Here is a 25,193-nt window from a genome sequence, read left to right as displayed (position 1 = left end):
CAAGGTCTTTTCTGAGACTGACATTCAACCAAGGACCATGTATGGATATAACCTAGAACCTCTGCTCAGATGTAGCCTGTGGTAGCTCAGTAACTAATTGGTTTCCCAAAGTGAGGGGAACAAGGACTATTTCTAACAGGAACTCAATGACTGGCTCTTTGGTCTCCCCACCCCCCAAGGGAGGAGCAGTCCTGTTAGGCCACAGAGGAGGGCTTTGCAGCCAGTCCTGAAGATACCTGATAAAACAGGATCAGATGAATGGGGAGGAGGTCCCCCCTATCAGTGGACTTGGAAAGGGGCATGGTGGAGATGAGGGAGGGAGGGAGGGAGGGAGGGACTGGGAGGGAATGAGGGAGCAGGGCACGACTGGGATTCAGAGTTAATAAAATGTAACTGATAAGAATAAAATAAAATTCAAAAAAAATGTTGAAAATAAAACAAGTTAAATCAAAAAAAAAAAAAAGGGCAGCTTAAAAATGAAATAGGCAGTTGTTTCTGTGGGTCAGCAGGGATATTCCAATGAATGAAAATACACAAAATGTTACTGATTTTTGTATTGTTAAATATGTAGGTAATTTTTAGTTTATAGCTATTAAAAAGCTGCTATGAGCATCGTTTCCAAATACTTATAGTGTGTTCATTTATCCGTGTAAACAACAACATTGCACTGGCTGTATGCAACCACCTTTTGTCGCCGCTACCAGCTAAATTTCAGCCTCGTATAAAACGTTTCACTCCTTTAATACCTTATCACTTCTTATCTGAGAATCCAGTTATACAATCCAGCTTTTGTTATTACTTAGGGTTTTAATTTCTGTTTTGTTTGTTTATTTTTATAACTTATTATTTATTTGGCTTGTTTTTTGTCTGAACCTGAAATTTGATGCTGCTGCATATGTTTAACGTGGTGGTGCTTCACTAGTGTAAGTTAGTAGGTTTTCAGTTATCTTTCAGCATGGAGTATTCTGTCTGAAGCCCTCTCTTCAGTGGGTAAATCTGGTTTTAAACAGCATTGGTGGAGTTTCAAATTATTCAGAGATTGAAATCATTCCCAATGAATTTCATTTATTTGGTTTCCATTTCCTTTCAAATTTTTCTATTAAACTATTCACAAAATCCCTGGTATATAAGGTTGTTACATTACTTTCTTTTTAACAATTGATATCTATTTCTCAGGAAATTGATATTTCTGCACATTAATTCACCTTTGACGCTACTGTTTCTTACCATAAGCCCATGGGAGTAGTGACTGTCAAAAAGACCTGTCTAACTGGGGATCTCAGTCTCATATGTATTGGGTAAAAGGTGTGAATATCACTAAGCAAATAAATGAAAAAAAAACGCATAAACCTTATTATTTTTTAAAAACAATTATTTTACTATTAAGACACAAACTTTGACCAACACCATAGTGGCTCCTGTCCTGTTCCCTGTTTTCTCCCTTTTCCTATTTCCGTCTCATTTGCATTTCTGAATGAAGATTGAGCATCTTACTCTGGTTTCTCCTTCTTGCATAGCTTCTTTAGGTGTACAGATTTTAGTATGTTTATCCTATATTATATGTCTAATATCTACTTATAAGTGAGTATATACCATGTCTGACTTTCTGATTCTAGGTTACCTCACTCAGAATGATCTTTTTTAGTTCCCACCATTTGCCTGCAAGTTTCATGATTTCCTTGTTTTTAATTGCTGAGTAGTATTCCATTGTGTAAATGTACCATAATTTCTGTATCCATTCCTTAACCGAGGGGCATCTGGGTTGTTTCCAGCTCCTGGCTATTACAAATAAAACTGCTGTGAACATGGTTGAACAAATGTCCTTGTTGTATACTTGAGCATCTTTTGGATATATGCCTAAGAGTGGTACAGCTGGGTCTTGAGGTAACACTATTTCTATTTGTCTGAGAAAGCGCCAGATTGATTTTCTCACCATAACAAGTGTGGCAATATATTCTGGATATTAACCTTCTATCGGGAATAGGGTTGGTAAAAATCTTTTCCCAGTCTGTAGGTTATCTTTTTGTTCTGATGAGAGTGTCCTTGTTTTAGATAAGCTTTTCCCATTTATTAACTGTACATCTTAGAGCCTGAGCTATTCAGGAAGTTGTCTCCTGTTCCAGTGAGGTCAAGGATCTTCCCCATTTTTTCTTCCAACAGATTTATTGTGTCTGTTTTTTTTTTTTTTTTTTTTTTTTTTTTTTGTTGCTGAGATCTTTGATCTACTGATCCACTTGGATTTTAACTTCATTCAGGGTGATATATATAGGTCTATTAGTATTTTTCTACATGTAGACATCCAGTTAGACCAGCACCATTTGTTAAAGATATAAATTGTATAATTTTGACATCTTTGTCAAATATCAGGTGTCCATAGGTGTATGGGTTTATTTCTAGGTTTTCCATTCAGCTCCATTGATCCACCAGTTTGTTTTGATGCCAGTACCATGCAGTTTTTATTACTGTTGTTCTATAAGGGTGGAGATATTTCCAGAAGATCTATTACTTGAGATGATTGTTTTAGCTAGTCTGGGATTTTTGTTATTCCATATGAAGTTGAGAATTTTTCTTTCAAGGTCTGTAAAGATTTGTGTTGGTATTTGATGGGAATTTCATTGAATCTGTAGGTTTCTTTTGATAAGATGGCCATTTTTACTACATTAATGCTACCATGCCATGAACATAGGAGATCTATCTATCTTCTGATATCTTCTATTTCTTTCTTTAAAGACTTGAAGGGTTTTTTTGCTTTGTTTTTTTCATACAAGTTTTTTACTTGCTTGGTTTTATTTACACTAAGACATTTTATATTATTTGTGGAATTTTTAATGGTTGTTATTTCCCTGATTACTTTCTCAGACCATTATTAGTCTTTTATATATAAGAGGGTTACAGATTTTTTTTTCGTTAATTTGGTATCCAGTTCTTTGTTAAAGAACTCAAGAAATTAGACACCAGCAAACCAAATAATCCAATTCAAAAGTGAGGTAGAGAGCTAAGCAAGGAATCTCAACAAAGGAATATCAAATGGCAGAGAAACACTGAAATCTTTAGTCATCAGAGAAATACAACTCAAAACAACTCTGAGATTTCATCTAACACCCATAAGAATGGCTAAGATGACTTGCTTTATTTCTTCCCTAACCCAGCTGTCAATCTGGCATTCTTAGAAAATTGGGAATAGCACTACCTCAAGATCCATCCATACGACTCCTGGGCATATACCCTAAAGATGCTTTACCATACAACAAGGACATTTGCTCAAATATGTTTATAGTAGCTTTATTTGCAATAGTCAGAATCTGAAAATAACCTAGATGTCCATTAATGGAGGAATGGATATAGAAATTGTGGTACATTTACATAACAGAATACTACTCAGCTCTTAAAAATAAGGAAATCATTAAATTTGCAGGCAAATTTCATTAAAAAATCATGAAAACTGAAAAAAATCATCCTCAATGAGGTAACCCAGAAACAGAAAGACAGCCATGATATACACTCACCTATAAGCGTATATTAGCCGTATAGTATAGGATAGCCATGTATAGGCATAAAGAAGCTAAATAACAAGGAGGACCCTAGGGAGGATGCTTAAATCTCATTTAAAATGGCAAACAAAATAGACACTAGGAGCTGTAGAAGAGAGGAAACAGGATGGGAGCCTACTATAAAAGGTCCTCTGAAAGGCTCCACCCAATAGGGGATCTAAGAAGATGCTGAGATTCACAGCCAACTTTGAGCAGAGTGCAGAGAGTTTTATGTAGGCAAATGGGGGTAAGGATAGAAGGACATCGAGGGCACAGATGCCCCTCAAGGAGAAGAATAAACTAAAGGATCTCAGCCCAGGGCATCCTGCAGAGACTGATGAATTAACAGAGGACCATATACAGAGAAGATCTAGATCCCCTTCTCAGATGTGGCAGATTGGCAGCTCCCTCTCCATGTGGATCTCCTAGTGAGGGGAGCAGGAGCTGCCTCCATTATGAACTCAGTTGTCTGTCCTTTGATCACTAGCCCTGGGTGATGGGCCTTGCCAGGCCACAGAGGAAGAGGATCCAGGCAAGCCTGATGAGACTTAGAAAGCTCTGGGCATATGGCAATGGTAGATGACCCTTCCATCCTTCAGTGTACTAAAAGAAAGGGATATGAGGGAAGAGTGAGAGTGTGGAACTTGTGGGAGTTGAGGGAGGGGGTTTCAATTGGGATGTATAATGAATGAATTGTGAAAAAATAAAATTAAAAATTAAAGTGTGGCAATAATATTACTTGGAGAGACTGGAAATGTCAACTTTCTGACTTTGTTTTATATCTCCATTTTTTGATTTATTATCACATAATTAAATCTCTTCTCTAGGAGAGACTAAAAATATTTTATAAACACTTTTGGTCATGAATGTATGATTCTACTAATAGTAAAATATATACTTTTTCTTTGATATAATTAGTTAAAAAATTAATTCACAGCTATTTTAACACACACACACACACACACACACACACACACACACACACATCAGACCAAGCTGGAAAATGGAAGATGAAAATTTTGGCTTCTTAAATGTTATATTCACTTGTATACACAGAATGACAAAGCAAAGAGCAAATACCATCAAACTATTCAAAGGGAGGGAAGTTGTGTGCTATGTTTGTTTCACTTGCAAAACTGTTTAAAATATTTACTTATTAGGAGTTTGCTGGTCATGATTGCATTATGTCTCATAGCTTGTTGCAAAGATATTCAAATATGAAACTCTTTTCAAAATGCTGTAACTCCCTATAAGCTTACTTGCAAATTATGTCCTGTCTGGTTAATTGAACAAATAAGAACACCAGTTGAGACTCTATTATGTCCTGCAATTTCCATAATTACCAAAAACACTCTAACGAATAGTGGCATTACATTTCATTTTTGGAGAAACAAGAGTTTAGGACTTAATAGCAAGACCATTCTTATGTCTTCTCATTAAAGTGAAGAAAATGTTAGAATAATGTTTCCTGCAATGCATCACAGGGTCTATCAACTTTTTGCTGAAGTAAGACTAAATAAAACCCATAATCATTCCTTACTTTGTGTGTTCTGTCATCATTTCCCTAGCTCCAATAAACAGACAATTCTTAACAGCTACCATGGAAATGTCATACAATATCACTGATTTCTGTTTTTATGTTATTATATTAATACTTAAAACTTAAATAGTAAACTTTCAAAAATTTGATATTAGAGATATGTAAGTATTATGAAACCAATTTAAAGATCAGTATCATAAACATCATTTATGTTTGATAAGCCTTTGATATAACTTATTATATTTTTAAAAGGGTACTGTAAATTACATTTCTCATTTATATACTATAAAATAGCTCACCAGAACTTCCTGTTCCCATGTAACTATAACATGATACAAATTCTCTTTAAATTGGTGGGTTTGCCAGATTTGTCAAGTCAGTGTTACTTCATGTTTTATTTATTTATTTACTTTTTTTTTTTTTTTTTTTGCAATAACATGAATGAGGAGTCTTTTCCAACTACAAGCAGGCTATCATCATCCTTCTATGGACTTTTCAGTAATATCTCAAATGTTACATAACCAAAATAAGAAGTGATATTTAAATGACCTTCAAAATATTTATCCACACAGAAGCACTTGTTTAATAGCTACTTGGGCATAAAGGCTATAGTGGGTAGGGATGATCAGCCATTTTGTTGGTGAGTAGACAGGTCAGTCATTTGCCGAACTCTTTCACTTGTAACATACATTGTTATAGTCCATTATTCCATTCTGTAGAGATTAGATGAAGAGACTTGTATTTTCTCAACTCTTAGTGTGTTTGGTCTGTCAGGAATATAAAAACAGCACAAGACATCCAAAACTGTGGAGGCATGTTTCCTTCTTTCAATATGTGGGAAGCTCAAGAAATCCAGGCTGATTTAATAGACTTCTCTGCTCTTCAAAATGAAGCTTTAGACTGAGTCCTCACTTCATGTTCAGACTGTGCCCTTGTTGACTTTTTGAGCATAAGGACACTGCCAGTGACTTTTGTTAGGTATTAGGGATGTTATTGCAAGAATACTTCAGTTGTGAAGCCCCTTTATAACTGTATCAATCCTTTACATGTTCACCTTTCACCAATAAATCAGGTTAGAACAATGACTTTTCCTGTGGGCTTGTATATATTGTAAGCACTACTTTAAAATTAAAAGTTTACAATTTCTTTTATTTTGCTGAAAGTTGTAAGTGCTTTCAAAATAAAGTGCTTACTCCTTTCTATTTACTTGTCTTGAATAAAGGTATGGGGGTCCTGAGAGATATAATTAAATACATGGCTTATGGAGGATCCCTGCATCCAGAAATCCAGTATGAAATACAAATCAGATGTCTATATGTGGAAAGAATCTTCCCGGGGGGCGGGGAGAGAAACAGTGAGGAAAAAAAAAAAAAAAAACAGCAGAAATTGCAATCTGAAAAAGCAAATATGTAAATGGATCCTTGCGGGGAAATATGGAAAAAAAGAAAGAGTAAGTGCACATCGAAACCAACAAGACAAGATTAAAAATGAAATTAACAGAGGAGCATCAGAACAAGGCAGAATTTCCACCAGCCCAGAGGCAGTTGGAACATGGATAATCACCACTGTGTTATCTGGGGTTTCATGCCTTATTTTTTATTAATCACACATGCATTTATTCCCTAATACATCCAAATATGAATAAAATATTTATTAGTTGATATTAGTTTTCACGGAGTATCCCCATATGTGAGGATACAACAGTGGAAAAAATGTAGACAGTCCGACACAGTTTTTTTTTGTAAAACAATTGAAAGATCATAAATGTGGAGAGACTTGAAGGAGAAAAATATGATATAGTTGCCACTAAACACGAAAACTACGGAAAAGACAAAATAACTGAGAAGTGATTCCATAAATAATGGAGAGTGGTGGTGAGATAAATGTAAACAAAGCAAGAAGAAGCTTGCTTAGAAAATAAACAATCAGACAACTAGAGTTCCATGCCTTTGCTTACTGTAAAAATTGCATGGTATTATCTTCAAAGTTTACTCACTAGACTATTAAGCCAATTCAGTCTTTCTCCCACTTTTGTCACTAAGAATTATTCTCTACAGAATTAGTTTCCTTATACTTCTGGCATATGCCTGCGAAGAGCTCATTTCGAGGGCACAGGAAGCATGGATTTGTTTGGGCACTGACAGCGTCCGCCACGGAATTCCAGGTAATGTGGCACGCCAAGGTAATGTACGTGCTTTGTAACCTCGTAACTGTGCTGTCTGTGGTGGCACCAGCTGCATGTGCATAGCGGAACTGAGCTGCTGCAACATAAAAAAGAGTAAAGTCTGTGTTCTTTGCAGCACCTCGGCCACTCATCGAGTGTTCAATATCTATGTGAGCCTAACCCAGAGCACTGATTTAAACGTAAAATGAAAGTAAAATGAATTTTATAAACTGTCATATGAAATGGAATTTTCAGTGGGCACGTTAAGGAAGGTCTGCTTGCAGCAGACAAAAATTATTACAGTAAACCACAATGGATCAAAATGAAGAAAACAAGGGACCTTGTGGGACCCAGGCCCACGCAGTACATCTATAACAAAAATCTTGCACCAAAGGCTCAGAGATCATTGTAATCCAGCACATGGAATGACAGTAAGAGACACAGAAACACAAAGTTGGCTGTTAGATTTCCTCTCCTAGAAATGTCAGACTAAACAAGTTCTGAACAAGGAAAACAGGGCACCAACAGACACGCTGCCGTGGATGGACGAAACTCATGAGGCTTTAACCCTGCTCAAGCTACAGACAACTAAGAATGCTAAGGGTAAGAGAAACAGTCCAAGAAAGAACCATTTAAATTGTTAGCAAATACTATGCACTCTTTGAAGGTTTCCAAAACTTGTGTTTGAGGTAGTTTGTGTTTTTTTTTTTTTTTTTTTCAATGCAGTTTATTCAGGAACATTGAACAATCCTCGGACCCCGGGGAAAGCCAGCCCACAGCTTAAATAGCCTCTGGGTAGCCAACCCAGGCGTGCCACGGGGGCAATGCAGATAGGTCCACATATATGGAAGCAAGCCAGATCCTCGGCCTTAGCCAAATGTGGAGTTGTTCGTGACAGAGAGCACTCACCATCGGGAAGGTGGAAGGCGGAAACCAGCTCCATCTTTAAGGCATAGCATTCCGCAGCTCTCTACAGTTCTCCCTTTTTGTTTTAGACGCATCAGTCAAGAGTAGAGGTCTGATCTCTGATATTAGAAATAAATTGGGACTTTGTACAGATGTTCATTTAGGTGTCATCCACCCAAAGAGCATCAGACCGTCCGATACCTTTTTCTCAGAGGCGGGACCTGGGGCATCAACCCGCATGCAATCAGACATGCTCTTCTCTGGGTCCAAAGCGGCTGACCCTGAGTGCAGTGCTTAGCCTCGCATCCTGAGCGTATCATTTTAGCTTTTTATGGTATCCAACCATGCTTGGGGAGAATGTCCTGCTTCAATGGCTATAAAGGCCTGAATGATCATGGCTGCATCACACTGTTGTGAGACTCTAATCTTGCATATATACCACAGGCAAACCAAGGAGACCAACACCAGAAGGCCTGCTAACACTCCCATGCCCGCCCATTCCTTCAGATGATTCATGGCTGCAGCAATCCATGTTGATAATCCTGTGGCTAGTCCTGCGTCCACTCCGGTAGAATTTACTGTGACAATGGCCACTCTCAGCTGCTCCATCGTAGTATCGAATTCTCCAGTCCAATTACCTAAAATATAGCTCGACAATTGTTTAGACAGATTTGCAGCGCAGGAAAAATTCTCATGTTGTATGCTAGTGACACAAAGTCCAGCATACTTTCATTGACAGCCAGGTTGAGCGATTTGCCATAGGGTATCAATTTGCATAGAGAATGTGTAACTTCAGAAACTATGAACAGTGTCAGAACAGGCTCTTAGGCTCAGAGGGCTCCAAATTCCATTTCTAACTGATTGGCTTAAGAGTCACTTATTTCTATTTCACTTGCAGATTAGGTTAGATATTGCTCAGACTGCAATCCTAAAGTGTTTCCACTTGCTTTCTAGGCAGAAAATAATTATTCATATCATTTATATAATGATTAAATAGCTAATTTTATTAAGACAACTAGTTTTAAAAACTTAAATATACTGTCATGGGCAGGAACATACTGAGTCTGTCCCTGAACTATGGAACTAGGAAGGAGGATGCTTTTTCTATGGTCTCCTCATGAAGCTGATGAAGCTGCATCTGTCCCCTCTGGACTCTGTAATTGTATTTTCCTGGAGTTTCCTAACTGTGATTTTTGTGATCATGATTCTGATCAGTGAGGAAAAGAATATGCTAACTTATGCTAATACTTTTGGTAAATCATAGAACCAACAGATCTCCATGGCATTACAAAGAAATCTACAATGCACTCATTATGACCGCACATTTAAAAGATAATACTTAATTACATGGATTATGATTTTAAAGGTCTTTCTATATTAATTAAAAAATGTTTGGACTGAAATTGATTTTTTTTTAATTTTAAAGATAGCTCCTAAGAATAGTTATTGAAAATTGGATATGATAGTCAATCATATATATATATATATATATATATACACATACATACACATGTATGCATATATATACATACATATATATGCATGCATAAATTTCAGTCTTTTGTACCCCTAAGCAGGTTTATTCATTTATTTATTTATTTATTTATTTTTACTTTAAAAGGTACCTACATTCATCAATAATTGTGGTACCATTTTATACAGAATATAAAATACAGAGATAATTAAATTTAAAATGTTCTTAAGCATTACAAATATCTATTCTTTTTAAATTTTTATTTTATTATTTTTCACAGTTTGTCTAATTTGTATCCGCATTGTAGCCCCCTCCTTTATCTCCTCCCAGTCTTACCCTTTCTCCCCCATACCCCTTTACCTCCTCTCCTAGTCCAATGAAAAGGGGGAGTCCTCCTCCACTATTATGTGACCCTAACCTATCAAGTTCATCCTCTGTGGCCTGGTAAAGCTACCCCACCAGGAGTAACTAATAAAAGAGCAGAAAACTGATTTCATGTGAGAGACTGCCCCTGCTCTCCTTGTTAGAGCACTTGGAGATTGAGCTGCCTATGGGTTACATCTGAGCAGGGATTGAGGTTTTAAACATGCATAGTCCTTGGTTGATAAAACAGTCTCTGCAGGACCTCCTGGGTCCAGATATTTTGGCCTTTGTTGGTCTCCATGTGGAGGCCCTGTTCCCTCCTAGCCTTCTATCCCCACATCTTCCATAAGACTTTCTGTGCTCTGCCCAAAGTTTGACTCTAAGTCTCTGCATCTGCTTGACCCCATGCTAGGTGGAGTTTTTCAGAGAACCATGGTGGGCTCCCTTCCTGTTTCCATTCTTCAATCACTAACAGTGTCTATCCTGTTTTTCCTTCTGAATGAGATTTAAGCATCCTCCCTAGGGTTCTCCTTGTCTTTTAGCTTCTTTAGGTCCTTAGATTTTTGTACGTTTATCCTATCTATATTATACGACTAATATCTGCTTATAAGTGAGTATATATCAGGGGTGTCTTCTGCTTCTTTTCTATTACTTTTTTAAATTATTTTTTATATTAATTACAATTTATTTACTTTGTATCCCAGCTGTAGCTCCCTCCCTCATCCCCTCCCAATCCCACCCTCCCTCCTTCAACTCTTCCCTGCCCCTCTCTAAGTCAACTGATAGGGGAGGTCCTCCTATCAGAAAGGTCCTCCTTTCATCTAACCCTAGTTTATCAGGTCTCATCAGAACTGGCTGTAATGTCCTCCTCTGTGGCCTAGCAAGGCTGCTCCTCTCTCAGGGGTGGGAAGGGAGGTCAAAGAGCCCGCCATTGAGTTCAAGTCAGAGACAATCCCTGTTCCCCTTATTAGGGTACCCACTTGGATACTGAGCTGCCATGGGCTACATCTGAGAAGGGTTTCTAGGTTATATGCATGCATGGTCCTTGGTTGGAAAATCAATCTCAAAATAGGCCCCTGTGCCCAGCTATATTTGGACCTTGTGGAGCTCCTATCCTCTCCAGGTCTTACTAACTCCCCTTTCTTTCATATGATTTCCAGCACTCTGCCCAAGGTTTGGTTATGAGTCTATTACTTAAAAAAAAAAAAAAAAAAAAAAGTAGTATCAGGTATTTTGCCTGCATGTGTGGCTGCAGGCCAGAAGAGGGCACCATATCTCAGGAAACTTTGAGAACAGCCAGTGCTCTTTTTTTTTTTATTTTTTTATTAATTACACTTTATTCACTTTGTATCCCTCCATAAGCCCCTCCTTCCTCCCCTCCCGATCCCACCCTCCCTCCCCTTTCTGCATGCATGCCCCTCCCCAAGTCCACTGATGGGGAGGTTCTCCTCTCCTTTCTGATCTTAACCTATTAGTTCTCATCAAAAGTGGCTGCATTGTCCTCTTCCATGGCCTGGTAAGGCTGCTCCCCCCTCAGGGGGAGGTGACCAAAGAGCAGGCCAATCAGATTTTGTCAGAGGCAGTCCCTCTTCCCATTACTATGTAACCCACTTGAACACTGAACTGCCATGGGCTACATCTGTGCAGGGGTTCTAGGTTATCTCCATGAGTAGTCCTTGGTTGGAGTATGAGTCTCTGGGAAGTTCCCTGTGTTCAAATTTTCTTGTTCTGTTGCTCTCATGTCCTCTCCAGCTCTTACTATTTCCCACTTCTTACATAAAATTCCATTCACTCTGCCCGACAGTTGCCCATCAGGCTCAGCATCTGCTTTGATAGTCTGCAGAGCAGAGGCTTTCAGAGGCCCTCTGTAGCAGGATCCTAGGTTGTTTCCTGTTTTCTTCTTCTTCTTCTTCTTCTTCTTCTTCTTCTTCTTCTTCTTCTTCTTCTTCTTCTTCTTCTGTCATTTGTTCAACCATGTTTGTAGCAGCTTTATTTGTAATAGCCAGAAGCTGGAAACAACCCAGATGCCCCTCAACTGAAGAATGGATGCAGACATTGTGGTACATCTATACAATGTAATATTACTCAGCAATGAAAAATAAGGAAATCATGAAATTTGCAGGTAAATGGTGGGACCTGGAAAGGATCATCCTGAGTGAGTTTTCCCAGAAGCAAAAAGACACACACTGCATATACTCACTCATATTGACATACAACATAGGACAAACCCACTAAAATCTGTGCATCTAAAGAAACTAAGCAAGAGAGAAGACCCTAACTAAAATGCTCAATCCCCATCCTGACAGCCAGTGCTCTTAACCCCAGAGGATCTCTTCTAGTTCCATTTGCCCATAAATTTAATGATTTTCTTGTTTCTAATAGCTGAGTAGTATTCCACTGTGGAAACGTAAAACAATTTCTGTATCCATTCTTCGGTTGAGGGACATCTTAGTTGTAACCAGATTTGACTATTATAAGTAGAGCTGCTGTGAACATAGTTGATTAAATGTCCTTGTTGTGTGGTGGAGCATCTTTGTGGTATATGCCAAGGAGTGGCACAGCTGGGTCTTCAGGAAGGGCTATTGCCAGTTTTCTGAGAAAACTTCAGATTGATTTCAAAACTGTTTATACAAGTTTGTATTCCTACCACCAGTGGAGGAGGGTTCCCTTTTCTCCATATCCTCTGCAGCATTTGTTATCACTTGAGTTTTTGATCTTCACCACTATGATGGATGTAAGATGGAATCTCAGAGACTTTTTGATTTGTTTTTCCCTAATGACTAAGAATGTTGAACATTTCTTTAAGTGTTTCTCTGCCATTGACTATTTCTTTGTTGAGAATTCTTAGAAGCCAAAACCATACAATGGAAAAAAGAAAGTATGTTCTACAAATGGTGATGGACTATTGCAAACAAATCCATATTTATCATCCTGCATAATTAAAGTCCATGTGAATCAAAGACTTCAACATAAAACAGACACACTAAATCTATTGGAAAAAAAATAAACTGGAGAAGATCCTTGATCTCACTGGCATAGAAGACAACTTCTTGAACAGAACACTAAGAGCTCACTCTCTAAGATCAACAATTAATAAATAGAACTCATGAAACTGAAAAGATTTTATAAAGCAAAGGACATTGTCAACAGAACAAAATGACAACCTACAGACTTGAAAAATATCTTCACAAATCCTACATCCAATAGGGAGCTTATCTTCAAAATATATAAAGAACTCAAGAACCTAAACACCAACATAGCAAATAACTCAATTAAAAAGTGGGGTACAAATAACTTCTTAATGAAGACGAACATAAGGACTGACCATCACTATGCTAGCTAAAATAATTACTTATTATTAAACTAGTAGTATTTAGATACAGAATGGTTTTTATAAGTAACGGTACCATGAAAACTATTATTTTGTACAAAGTGTATTTTTTATTCAAATAAACAAAAACACTATTATTCTTTTGTTTTGCTTTGGTAATAAAAAAATTTGGAACTACATCTCCTGTACAAAACAGGCTGACTGTGTGAGCTTATTATATAACCCAGGCTGGCCTTAAACTTGTGATTCTTCTGCCTGAGTCCTCTAGCGCTTGGATAGCAGGTATAACACAACACTTGGTAGTGATTCTGTTCTTAAGTGTAATCAGAATTCAAATCTGATGCCCAGTGAGACATGTAACCGAGTTTTATCTAAATGGTGCTATCTTTCCTGTCCCTAATCAGTAATACAATTCATACACAGACTCTGCCCTTAGGCAGTTTTCTGGACTTTGGAGAACGAACTCACAGTTCATCTTGGACTTCTGTTTTCTTTTGTGCCATATGTAAATGAAGGGATGCCTTCTATAGCTTGTATATGACAGTGTTTGGTGCACCCAAGTTATAGACAGTAGCTACTGCACAGTGAGCATGCATCTCAATATGTTTCTTAAGTTTTGTTTTGAAACAGATGATTATATAAATTTTTAGCAAAGGAAATGGAGAAAGGCTTATTGTTTGTTTGGTTGGTTGTTTTGTTTATTTGTTTGTTTGTCTTTTTCACCTAACCAAGAGGACTTTTACCTTTTGCAATTTATAATAGAATTTAAAAATTTTTATGTATTTTCCTGTGTTCCATACAAGTACTTCTGCTGCCAACAAATAATACACAATGACAGTACAACAAGCCCTTACCCAGACAGTAAATCATTAACTATTTCATATCCACTGTGGAGGAAAGGATTTGGAGTTTTCTCAATTTCAGGTAATATTGACATATAAGATACATCAAAATGCAAAATTTGTTTCAGATAAGAAAAAATATTACAAAATATGCTCAAGTACACAACAAGGATATTTGCTCAACTATGTTCATAGCAGCTTTATTTGTAATAGGCAGAACCTGGAAATAACCCACATGCCCCTCAACTGCAGAATGGATACAGAAATTATGGGACATTTACACAATGGAATACTACTCAGCAATTAAAAGCAAGGAAATCATGAAACTTGCAGGCAAATGGTGGGAACTAGAAAAGATCATCCTGAGTGAGGTAACCTAGAATCAGAAAGACAGAGGTTTGGCTCCTAAGCATGGTCCTGATCCTTCAGTCTGTCTCTACTGGTAAACCTGAACCAGCATCATCCTCCATTTTGTGTTTTCTGGAAGGAGAAATGAACTCAATAGCATCTTTGTCTGATAATGCCCAATCAGGGTATTTCTTTCCTTTTCCTTTATTTATTTATTTTTCTTTATTTAGACCTTACAGGTTATTTGCATATGATTTCCAGTTTTGTGATTCTATGGGATTCCTGTGTGTGAAAACTTGTTCATCTATTTCTCTGTGTCTCTGAGACTTTTTTTTTTTTTTGGCTTTTTTTTTTTTTTTTTTTTGGCTTCTTTTCTTCTGAATTTGGCAGTGTTTCTATTTTGTAGAATAATTTGAGTCATATTGGTATTGGCAGAATGTAGATGAGAATAAATGGGTTTATTTTAATACATGAGCCAATCAAAGAATTGCCTAGCTATATGGACTAGGTATTTTTAAACATATTTCAAGTTCCATGAGTCATTGTTCCAGGACCTTGGCACTGGGAGGAAAAAGCACCATAAAACAATGGCTTACCATACATAGAGCTTAAAACCCAAACTAACCTGAGGAAAGTCTCAGGTAGATGCATAAACCTTCCCCCAAAACAATAAAGCTTCAAAACTCTGTCACTTTAGAAAAGAGACCTGGTCTGCATTGCCCACAAGGCACGCTGGGGTTGGCTACCCAGAGGCTATTTTAAGCTGTGGGCTGGCTTTTACCAGGGTCAGAAGATTGTTCAAGGTTCCTGAATAAACTGCATTGAGAAGAACAAAAAAAAAAAAAAAAAAAAAAAAAAAAAAAAAAAAAAAGATCAGTAAGAAGGAGAGGAGGACCTCCCCTATCAGTGGACTTGGGGAGAGGCATGCATGCAGAAAGGGGGGAGGGTGGGGCCGGGAGGGGAGGAGGGAGGGGCTTATGGGGGGATACAAAAGGAATAAAGTGTAATTAATAAAAGTTAAATAAAAAATTAAAAAAAAAAAGAGTAAAAGCAGACTAGAGCTTCAGTCATGCCCAAAAGAAAAAAAGCTTTATGGGTCTATCAGGGCTCATCAGGACTGGCAGCACTGTCTTCCCCTGTTGTGGACCATGTGGACATATGACTGGAGGCTTAGCCTTTAAGACTTGACCTGTGAGTCAGAGAAGGACAGGAGCATGACCAAGCTCAGCAGAATGTTGGAAGCAGAAGCCAAATTCAAACATAGAAACACACACACACAAGCACAATCTAAACTCAATCAACCATGTTAAAAAAATTTAGACATATGTTTTAATGCTGGAGAGACAACGAGACTAAATGTGAAACAAACATTTTAAATAGACACAAATGATATTAATTTGATAAAATAAAATCCTTAAATTTATAATTATATAAATTAAAAATTAAGCCATGTAAATGTGGGAAAGAGTTTAAATACAGTTAAATTCACATTTAAGATATTAAGTTAAAAAGTGGCAAAAGAAAGATAAGATGGATAAAAGCAAATCTCCAAAAAAAAAAGGAAAGAGAAAAATAGATATAAATTATTTTTAAAAGTACATGGAAACTAAAAGATAAAAAAAAAACATATGGCTTTAATCTCAGCACTTGGAGACAGAGGCAGAGTTACACAAAGGAACTCTTTCTCAGGAAAAATATATAAAAAATGTTTTCAAGGGTACAAAGATGCTAAAAGTATATATAAATGCATGCCTTTAATCCCAGCACTCAGGAAACAGAGGTAGAGCCTGGGTGACAGAGAGAAACTCTTTCTCAAGAAAATAATACTAATGTATTTATTTATTTATCATTAATAATATTAGTATAGCTTTTATATATTGGTACATTAGTATAGATTTTTGTATATTGATACAAATTAAAGGTTTACATTATTTTATTTTGCCATATATTGATACAAATTTTAAGTTATTTTTAATATCATAATGTATATATGTTTCAACTATTATAATGTCTTGGACCTTTAAAATTCATTTACAAATACAAAGTATACTGTCCTTCCTTGTCCAGCGGTAGCCTGGGGCTATCCCTCGGCAAGGCTGTGCAGGGACAAAGCTGTCATACAGCATTTCCTGCTGTCTGCTGTCAGGCAGCGGTGCTGGAAATTAATATGCATGTTTGCCCATGCAGGCGATGTTTGCTTCCAGACAGGAACAGAGGAAACCCCCAGATCAAACTTTCAATTTCTCTGTTTCTCTCAGGAACATGCTAGAGAGCTTTCAGGGCTAGGCCTGTGTACTAGGCAAGGCTCCTGGGCTCACTAGGAGATGAAGAAATGAGTTTTCCACTGGATGTTACAGTGGAACACACTAGTACCAGAGGAAAGTGTGTGTGTGTGTGTGTGTGTGTGTGTGTGTGTGTGTGTGTGTGCTTCCTTCCATTCTTTTAGTTTTGCTGTAGAGTTATTTCCTGCGTTTTCTTTGTTTTGCTGGTGCAGAACAACTTTTTTCCTGTGTTTCCTTGTGTGTAGTTAACCCCCTTGGGTTTTCTTTGTAGTTTCTTCTGTTTTGTGGATAAATATTGTTTAGTTTGGTTTTGTCATTGAATATCTTACTTTCTCACTCCGTGTTAAATAAAAGTTTTGTTGGGTACTGTAGGCTGGGCTCATAACCGTGGTTTCTTAAAGACTTCAAGATATCTGCCCAGGCACTTCCAGCTTTTAATGTCTCTGTTGAGTTTAGTTTAATTCTGATATGTCTGCCTTTATATGTTACTTGGCCTTTTCCCTTTGCAGCTTTTAATATTCTTTCTTTTTTCTGTGACTTTAGTGATTTTTGGTATTACATGTCAGGAAGATTTTCTTGTCAGCTCCGATGTATTTGCTGTTCAGTTAGCTTCTTATATGTTTATACGAATCTCTTTCTTTTGGTGGGAGGAATTTTCTTCCGTAATTTTGTTGAAAATATTTTCTGGACCATTGGGTTGCTAATCTCCTTCTATTCCTATTTTCTTAAGTTTAGTCTCTTCATAGTGTTCTAAATTTTCTTGATATTTTGGGTCAGCAACATTTTAGACTTAACATTTCTTTTGCCTGATGTATTAATTTCTTAAATCATATCTTCTACACTTGAGATTCTCCCATCTCTTGTATTTGGTTGTTGATGCTTATGTCTGTAGTTCCTGTTCTCTTACCTAGCTTTTTTTCTTCAGAATTTCCTCACTTTGTGTTTTCTTTATTCTGTTTCCATTTTCAGGTCTTGTACAGTTTTGTTCATTACCTTTGCCTGTTTGGTTGTTTTTTTCCTGTATTTCTTGGAGGGTGTTACGCATTTCCCCTTTAAAGGCCCCTATCATCATCATAAGATTGTATTTAAGGTCATTTACTTGTGCATCAGCTATGTTGGGATATTCAGGCCTTCCTCGAGTAGGATAGCTGGACTCTGGTGGTGCTATATTTCCTTTGCTGTTACTGCTTGTGTTTTTACACTGGACTTAGGCTATTTGGATTTTGTGGTCATTTATAGATTCAGGAGCTGATTTCTGAGTTTATCTTTGTTGGATATTTGGTTTTGGAATTTTTTCCTGTGTTTCTCTATTGTCTTGGTCTTTTGAAGAGAGTGGCTTAAAGTTCTGGTTACCAGAAAGTCTTCCAATTCAACAGTGTGTCTCTGCTTGGGTTTTCATGGACTGCCTGTCTGTGGGGTTTTGGGTACTAACTTTGTCTCTGAGGTCCTTATTTTCGGCTTAGACTGAACTCCCTAGGGCCTGTGTAACCTCTCAGAAAGTAAGCAGAGTGGTGCGAGAGGAAATAGAGCACTGTGTTTGGAGTGCAATTTACTGCTATTGGGTGTTCTTTCTGGGGAGTTCTCCATTTATTATTTGTAATAAGCTCCTTCTGTATCTTTGATTATTTATGACTTTAGATGTACATAAGTGAAAAGCCCTTATGTTAATGGTAAAAAAATAGAATATGCCTGTTTCCAGTTAAGTAAATATTTGTAAAATAAGAAAATAAAATGTCTGTAATAATTATATATATCATATAAAATATAGTGTATGTAACCTTTATCATATGTATATTAGGCTTACAGCCTTTTGTTTAGAATATAAAACTATAACATATTATTGAAAACTCTTATAATAATGGTGAAGTACCATAAAGCACTTTATTTTTTTAAACTAATTTAGTTTTTTTATTAATTACAGTTTATTCACTTTGTATCCCAGCTGTAGTCCCCTCCTTCATTCCCTCCCAATCTCATCCTCCCTCCATTTTCTCCATGCATGCCTCTCCCCAATTCCAATGATAGGGGAGGTCTTCCTCCCCTTCCCTTTTACCCTAGTCTACTAGCTCTCATCAGGACTGGCTGCATACTCTTCCTCTGTGGCCTGGTAAAGCTGCTCCCCCATTAGAGGGAGGTGATCAAAGAGCCAGACACTGAGTTCATATCAGAGACAGTCACTGTTCCCATTACCAGGGAACCCACTAGGAGACTGAGCTGCCATGGTCCACATCTGTGCAGAGGTTCTAGGTTACCTTTATGCATGGTCCTTGATTGGAGTATGAGTCTCAGATAAAATCCCTGTGCTCAGAATTTTTGGTTCTGTTGCTCTCCTTGTGGAGCTCCTGTGAGTACTTTAAAAGATTTATCAAAATTAGAAATCTTTTTAGAAGTTTCTCAAAAAATCATTCACACATTATGAATGCTTCACTGAGGGGCATATTGTGATTGTTTCTTGTATAGGATCACAACCAAAAGAAATATTACTATTAGAAATAAAATCTTTGTGTTGAAATTTACTTTATTGGATGATTTGTGACTTTGGAGGTGAAGATTCTAATATTAGTTTCAGATTAAGTTTCAAATACATGATGTGTTTTTAAATGAAAATGTAACTTTCAGAAGGTTCAAAATTGAAATCCCCAGGCTACAGGACCGCCAATTGCAGAGAGAACTTTGTTAGGTCTGTGTAAAATGAATGAACATATAAAATGCTGTGCAGACAACCACCCAGCAGAGAAACGACTTTGAAGATGACTGCCTTAGGAATTCTGGTGCACACAGGCTGAAGGAGTAATTTCAATTCAAAGAATGCTAGCATTCCTGATTTTAAGAAGATAACTTATCACAACTACTGGGAAGTAACTACTTCATTAGAAGTATGTGGCAGTTTAAAAATATGTTATTTGAGTAGGTTAGTTTAAAATGGAAATAATTTATTTCTCTTATAATTTTATGTAGATGTGTGCATGCATGTGTGGCTTAGGTATTAAATATGAAAAAGTAAGAGAGTAGTCTAAATAAAAAATAAATTAGTCTACATTTTTTTATTAGTCTACATTTTAATGTCTGAAAATAATGCCACAAATATGCTCATATCTTTACAGACAACAAATTAGTGATTCTATCTGAGTTTTCTAAATTCATTCTCAATGAATTGTTTAATTCATATTTTATTATTATATAAGTAAAAATTATAAATTGCACATATGTAGAAGTTATTGCTATATGTCTATAGCAATCTGTTTTTCTCCTAATTTATCATCTGTTGTTTTGTGAATAAATAGTTGTACATTCAGAGGAGAGTCCACAGTCCATGAGGCTGCTTAATTATATAGTTGAGTTTTCACATGTAATCTTGTGTGAAATACTGAGTAAAACAAATCTTTTCTTAATTTCTTTTTTCTCTTGATAACTTAAACAATTACACAAAGACGAACCATCCAATAGTTCTCATGGTACCTCAAGTGGAAACTTCAAAATTGAGTGATGTAAACAAGACTCAAATTCCCACATTTACAATTTCAGCTTGTCCAGCGATGCAAAAAATTCTATCTTCTATAAATCACGGTCATTATTATTATTATGGCCCTAATGGAAAAATTAAATACATTATCATCTGCTCACCCATTATACTCAATGAATAGAGCCTCAGGACTTTAACTAGACAATGTGAATTATCTTTTATGTCATACTGTCTACTAATGGGGTCTTGATCTCTGATCACAGTATATTATTATTTTTATTTTACAATTTATTCAAGTTGTATACTGGTTGTAGCCCTCTCTCTCGTCTCCTCCCAGTCCCACCCTCCCTCTCTGCCCCTTCATCCCTCTCCTGTAGTCCACTGATAGGGGGAGTCCTCCTTCCATACTGTCTGACACTAGCCTATCAGGTCCCATCAGGACTGCCTGGATCCTCTTCCTCTGTGGGCTGGCTAGATCACCCCACCAGGGAGAAGTGATCAAAGAGCAAGCAACAGAGTGTATGTCAGAGACTGTCTTTTTCTCCTTACTACGGAACCCTCATGGAGGCTGAACTGCCTATGGGCCATATCTGAGCAGAGGGTCTAGGTCCTCTCCATGCAAGGTCTTTAGTAGATGCATCAGTCTTTGCAGTCACCCCTGGGACCAGATTTTTTGGATTTGTTGTTCTCCTTGTGGAGCCTCTGTCCCTTCCAAAACCTTCTATATCTTCCTTTTTCCTTAAGCCTCCCTGTGCTTTCTCCAGAGTTTGGCTGTGACTCTCTGTATCTGCTTCAGCCCCCTGCTGGGTGGAGTCTTTTAGATGACATTTGTAGTTGGCTCCAGTCCTATTCCCTGTCTTCTACTGCTTCTGCTGTCTATTCTGTTTTCCCTTCTGAATGAGAAGTAAGCATCCTCCCTAGGGTCCTCCTTCTTGTTTAGCTTCTTTAATTCTGTAGATTTTAGTATGCTTATCCTATATTATATGTCTAATGTCCACAGATAAGTGAGTATATACCATGTGTTTCTTTCTGCTTCTGGGTTATCTCATTCAGGACGATCTTTCATAGTTCCATCTATTTGCCTGTCATTTTCATGATTTCTTTGTTTTTAATAGCTTCTTAGTATTACATTCTGTAAATGTACCACAATTTCTGTATCTATTCTTTGGTTGAAGGACATCTAGGTTGTTTCCAGATTCTGGCTATTGTGTATAAAGCTGCTATCAACATAGTTGAGCATATGTCCTTGTTGTGTGGTTGAGCATCTTTCCAATACATGCCCAGGAGTGGTATAGCTGGGTCTTGAGGTAGCACTATTCCTATTATTTTGAGAAAGTAACAGATTGATTTCCAAAGTGGCTGTACAAGCTAACATTCCCTCCAGCAATGGATAAGCATTTCCCTTTCCCTATATCCTCTCCAAGCATCACTTGATGCTTATCCAATCTAATGGATATGAGATGGAATTTCAGAGTTCTTTTGATTTGCATTACGCAGATGACTAAGAAGGATGAGTATTTTTTTAAGTGTTTCTCTGTCATTTGATATTTCTCAGTTGAGAATTCTCTCTATAGCTTTGTACTACATTTTTTGATATATATATATATTTTTAATATTAGTTATAGTTTATTAACTTTGTATCCCAGCTGTATCCCGCTCCCTCATTCCCTCCCATTCTCACCCTCTCTCCCTCATCTTCTCCCCACCCCTTTCCAAGTTCACTGCTAGGGGAGGACCTCCTTCCCTTTCATCTGACCCTGTTTTATCATGTATCTTCAGGCCTGGATGCAAAGTCCTCCTCTGTGGTGGTGGTTGGGGGGGAGGTCAAAGAGCCAGCCATTGATTTCATGTCAGAAATGGTCCCTGTTCCCCTTACTAGGGTAGCTCAGTATTATTATTATTATTATTATTATTATTATTATTATTATTATATAATACTGAGCTACTGTGGGCTACGTCTGAGGAGGGTTCTAGTTTATATCCATACATGGTCCTTGGCTGGAGATACAGTCTCACAAAAGACCCCTGTGCCCAACTATATTTGATCCTTGTGGAGCTCCTGTCCCCTCCAGGTCATACAAACTCCCTCTTCTTTCATATGAGTCCCTGTACTCTGCCAAAGGTTTGGTTATGAGTCTCAGTATCTGCTTTGATACACTGCTAAGTAGAGACTTTTGTTCGCATTTTTATTGGATTTTTTGTTTTGCTAGTGTTTAATTTCTTGTTAAACTTAGGGCCTGAGCTCTTGGTGTTCTTTTCAGGAAGTTGTCTTCTGTACCAATTCGTTTAAGGTTGCTCCATTTTTTCTTCTGACAGATTCAGTGTGTCTGGTTTTATGTTGAGGTCTTCGATCCACTTGGACTTTATTTTAGTACAGGGTGATAAGTATGGATCCATTTGTATTTCTCTATATCTGTAGACATCCTATTAGATGAGCACCATTTGTTGAAGATGCTTATATGGTGTGTAACCCCATGTTTAAGGTTGAAGTCTGAAATTTCCTCATCATAATCAAGCTTAGTGTAAGCTAAGATGCTGCTCAACATTTTCTTACTGGGGTTCTCGCTCCACTTGATCTGGGTAACCCCAGATATTGTAAGGAGCATCACATAGCTCTCAGGGCAGAGTACAGGCTGGACATTTCCTGATAATAAAACCAGTCGATCAAGCATCAAGTCCTCAAGCATGTGAATTCCTGGCAATGCCCTCACCCTGCTAAGGAGGTATTAGTTTTCAGCAGTGACCTTCAGTTGTACTTGGAGATTCCCCCATCAACAGGATAATTCATTATTGTGTTTTCCTCCTTGTGATAGAACCCTGCTACTGCATGTAAAATGAGCCACTGTACCACTACATAGAAATCAAGCATCACTGTCGGCCCTGACCCTGGCGAATCAAATATATCCACCCTCAAAACCTCTCCTACCACTCAAGGTTTATAAATTCCTGATTTCAAATAAATGTGCTGGTTATGTGCTGTGTGGTACTATCAGCTTTCCACCAAAGCTCCCTGAAATTTGTCATTTAGTCTGCTGGTTGGGGTTCCCCTCCTCCCTGGGAAATTGCCTGTGGACATCCGAACTTGGCTGCCCATCAGGTAGCACTTGCCTGGGCTTTCCAGAGCCTCTGGACCACCCAGGGCTTAACTGGCTACATGGGCTTCGGACCTGCCATCTAGCTGGTTTTGGGCCTCTGTCAAGCTGAGCACAGCAACTCAAACAAGAGCTGTAATGTTTTGGTATCATCACAGGGTTCTGGAACTCCCTAATTTCCATTGCCTCTGATAGCAAAAATCCTTGTTCTAAAAAAACTTTTCCCGCTTTGTGGCAAAGTTCTTTCCCCACACTGGCCTAAGGCCTCATCCTAAAGCTGTCTAGCCTTTCCTAAGATCTGGGATATAGGATTCTGTTCTTTGTCAGGAGGCCTAGTAGAGAAAACAATCTAGGATTCATTCAAATTCAGCTAACTGCACTTAAGTGGAAAAAGAATATTCCATAAATCTCCATTTCACATCTGGTAAAGGGAATAATAATAATAATAATATTGATTTTGCAAAGTAAGTATTTGACTTTGCCAAGTCTTTCTTTAAAATTGTTACAATCTGTTCAGTGTTCTAAATATTAAATGTCAGTGTTAGGCAATATTTGAAATTGAGTATCACCTCATCATGTTCTCAATAGTTTTAATTTAATGCTAACATGGATATTGTTAATTATGTAAAAATGGCTTTGAAACAATAATAAAATATTAAAGTTGGTAGGGCCTTAACAGGGGGTCTAATATATGTGGTATTGATCTAACTCTGAAAGCCATTACAGCAACAGAACTTGTCTCATCTGTTGGCAAATCAGAAATTCAGATATTAAAATTTTTTGATTGTTTAGATTCCCTCTGTGCCTGGAGTGAGGATGAAGACCAGAAAAGGAAATTACTCGTAGGTTCTGCAAGTTGAAACTGCATCACTACCAATTCTCATGAGAAAAAAATGGGGAAGGTGGGCATTAGTTTTCAGTCTACAAAAAATAAAATTTGGTTATCAATTGGAATGAACTTGGATGTAGATTTTCACCCTGTAACCAAGAGTTTGTGTAACCCTAAACAGAAATATACTGGTGTTACCAACACAGACTTCTAAATAATGTGAGTGTTAAGTTAGTGTACTTTGATGCCTGTAAATTTGTGGTGATTTGCTGCATAGTAATAGAAAACTAATACAATTTTGCATAATACAAACTGGTTTCTCGCCCACTTACTTGGATATAAGCAAAGCTTTTTGCCTCTCTTTCCCGAGCACAGCAGTCTACTGTGCACAATGGTTGCATGCTGAGACTAATGTTTATTATAAGTAATTACAAACATTGGTATAACTCTTTTAGTAGCTTACATCGTTTGAATGAAAAATATTCACAAGTTTTCAATATTGTATTATACAGTTTAAGTCATTCTTAGAAACATAGTAATTTCCTACTTGAAAAGCTCCATAAAGCTGGAATAGCTCTTTTTATATGAAATGATACCCCCCCAATTCCAGTAAATAAAGCAAACTTTAAGGTGACATATATAATCATATCTACTTCCAATCTATTCCTGTTGAACCCACATGTCAAGAATCTTCAGTATGTGAAAGGCAAGGATAAAGGAGGATTTTGAGATGGCAGAGTGTCCTGAGATGAGCAAAGAACCATTGAAAAGGTTGAGGATTCAGATCAACCTAAACAGATTATATACTGGCCAATGAGGAGATAGAGAGTATCAAGAATCAGAAAATAATGTAATACCATTTGACTAAGGATAAGGAAGCTAAAACGTGTATCTGAGTGTTTCCATGTTCCCTTTATTGGTTTTTAGTTTGTAATTAAAATATTTTACTTTGATAGTAGATACTACAATATAGGAAAAGGAAGAAGGAACTTTCCAAGATTTCAGCTTATAGACATTACTAGGATGGGA

Source organism: Meriones unguiculatus, chromosome 3 (assembly GCF_030254825.1).
Source record: "Meriones unguiculatus strain TT.TT164.6M chromosome 3, Bangor_MerUng_6.1, whole genome shotgun sequence".
NCBI classification, from domain to species: Eukaryota; Metazoa; Chordata; class Mammalia; order Rodentia; family Muridae; genus Meriones; species Meriones unguiculatus.
The sequence above is the reverse complement of the archived record's forward strand: the minus strand, read 5'-3'. Positions refer to the sequence as shown.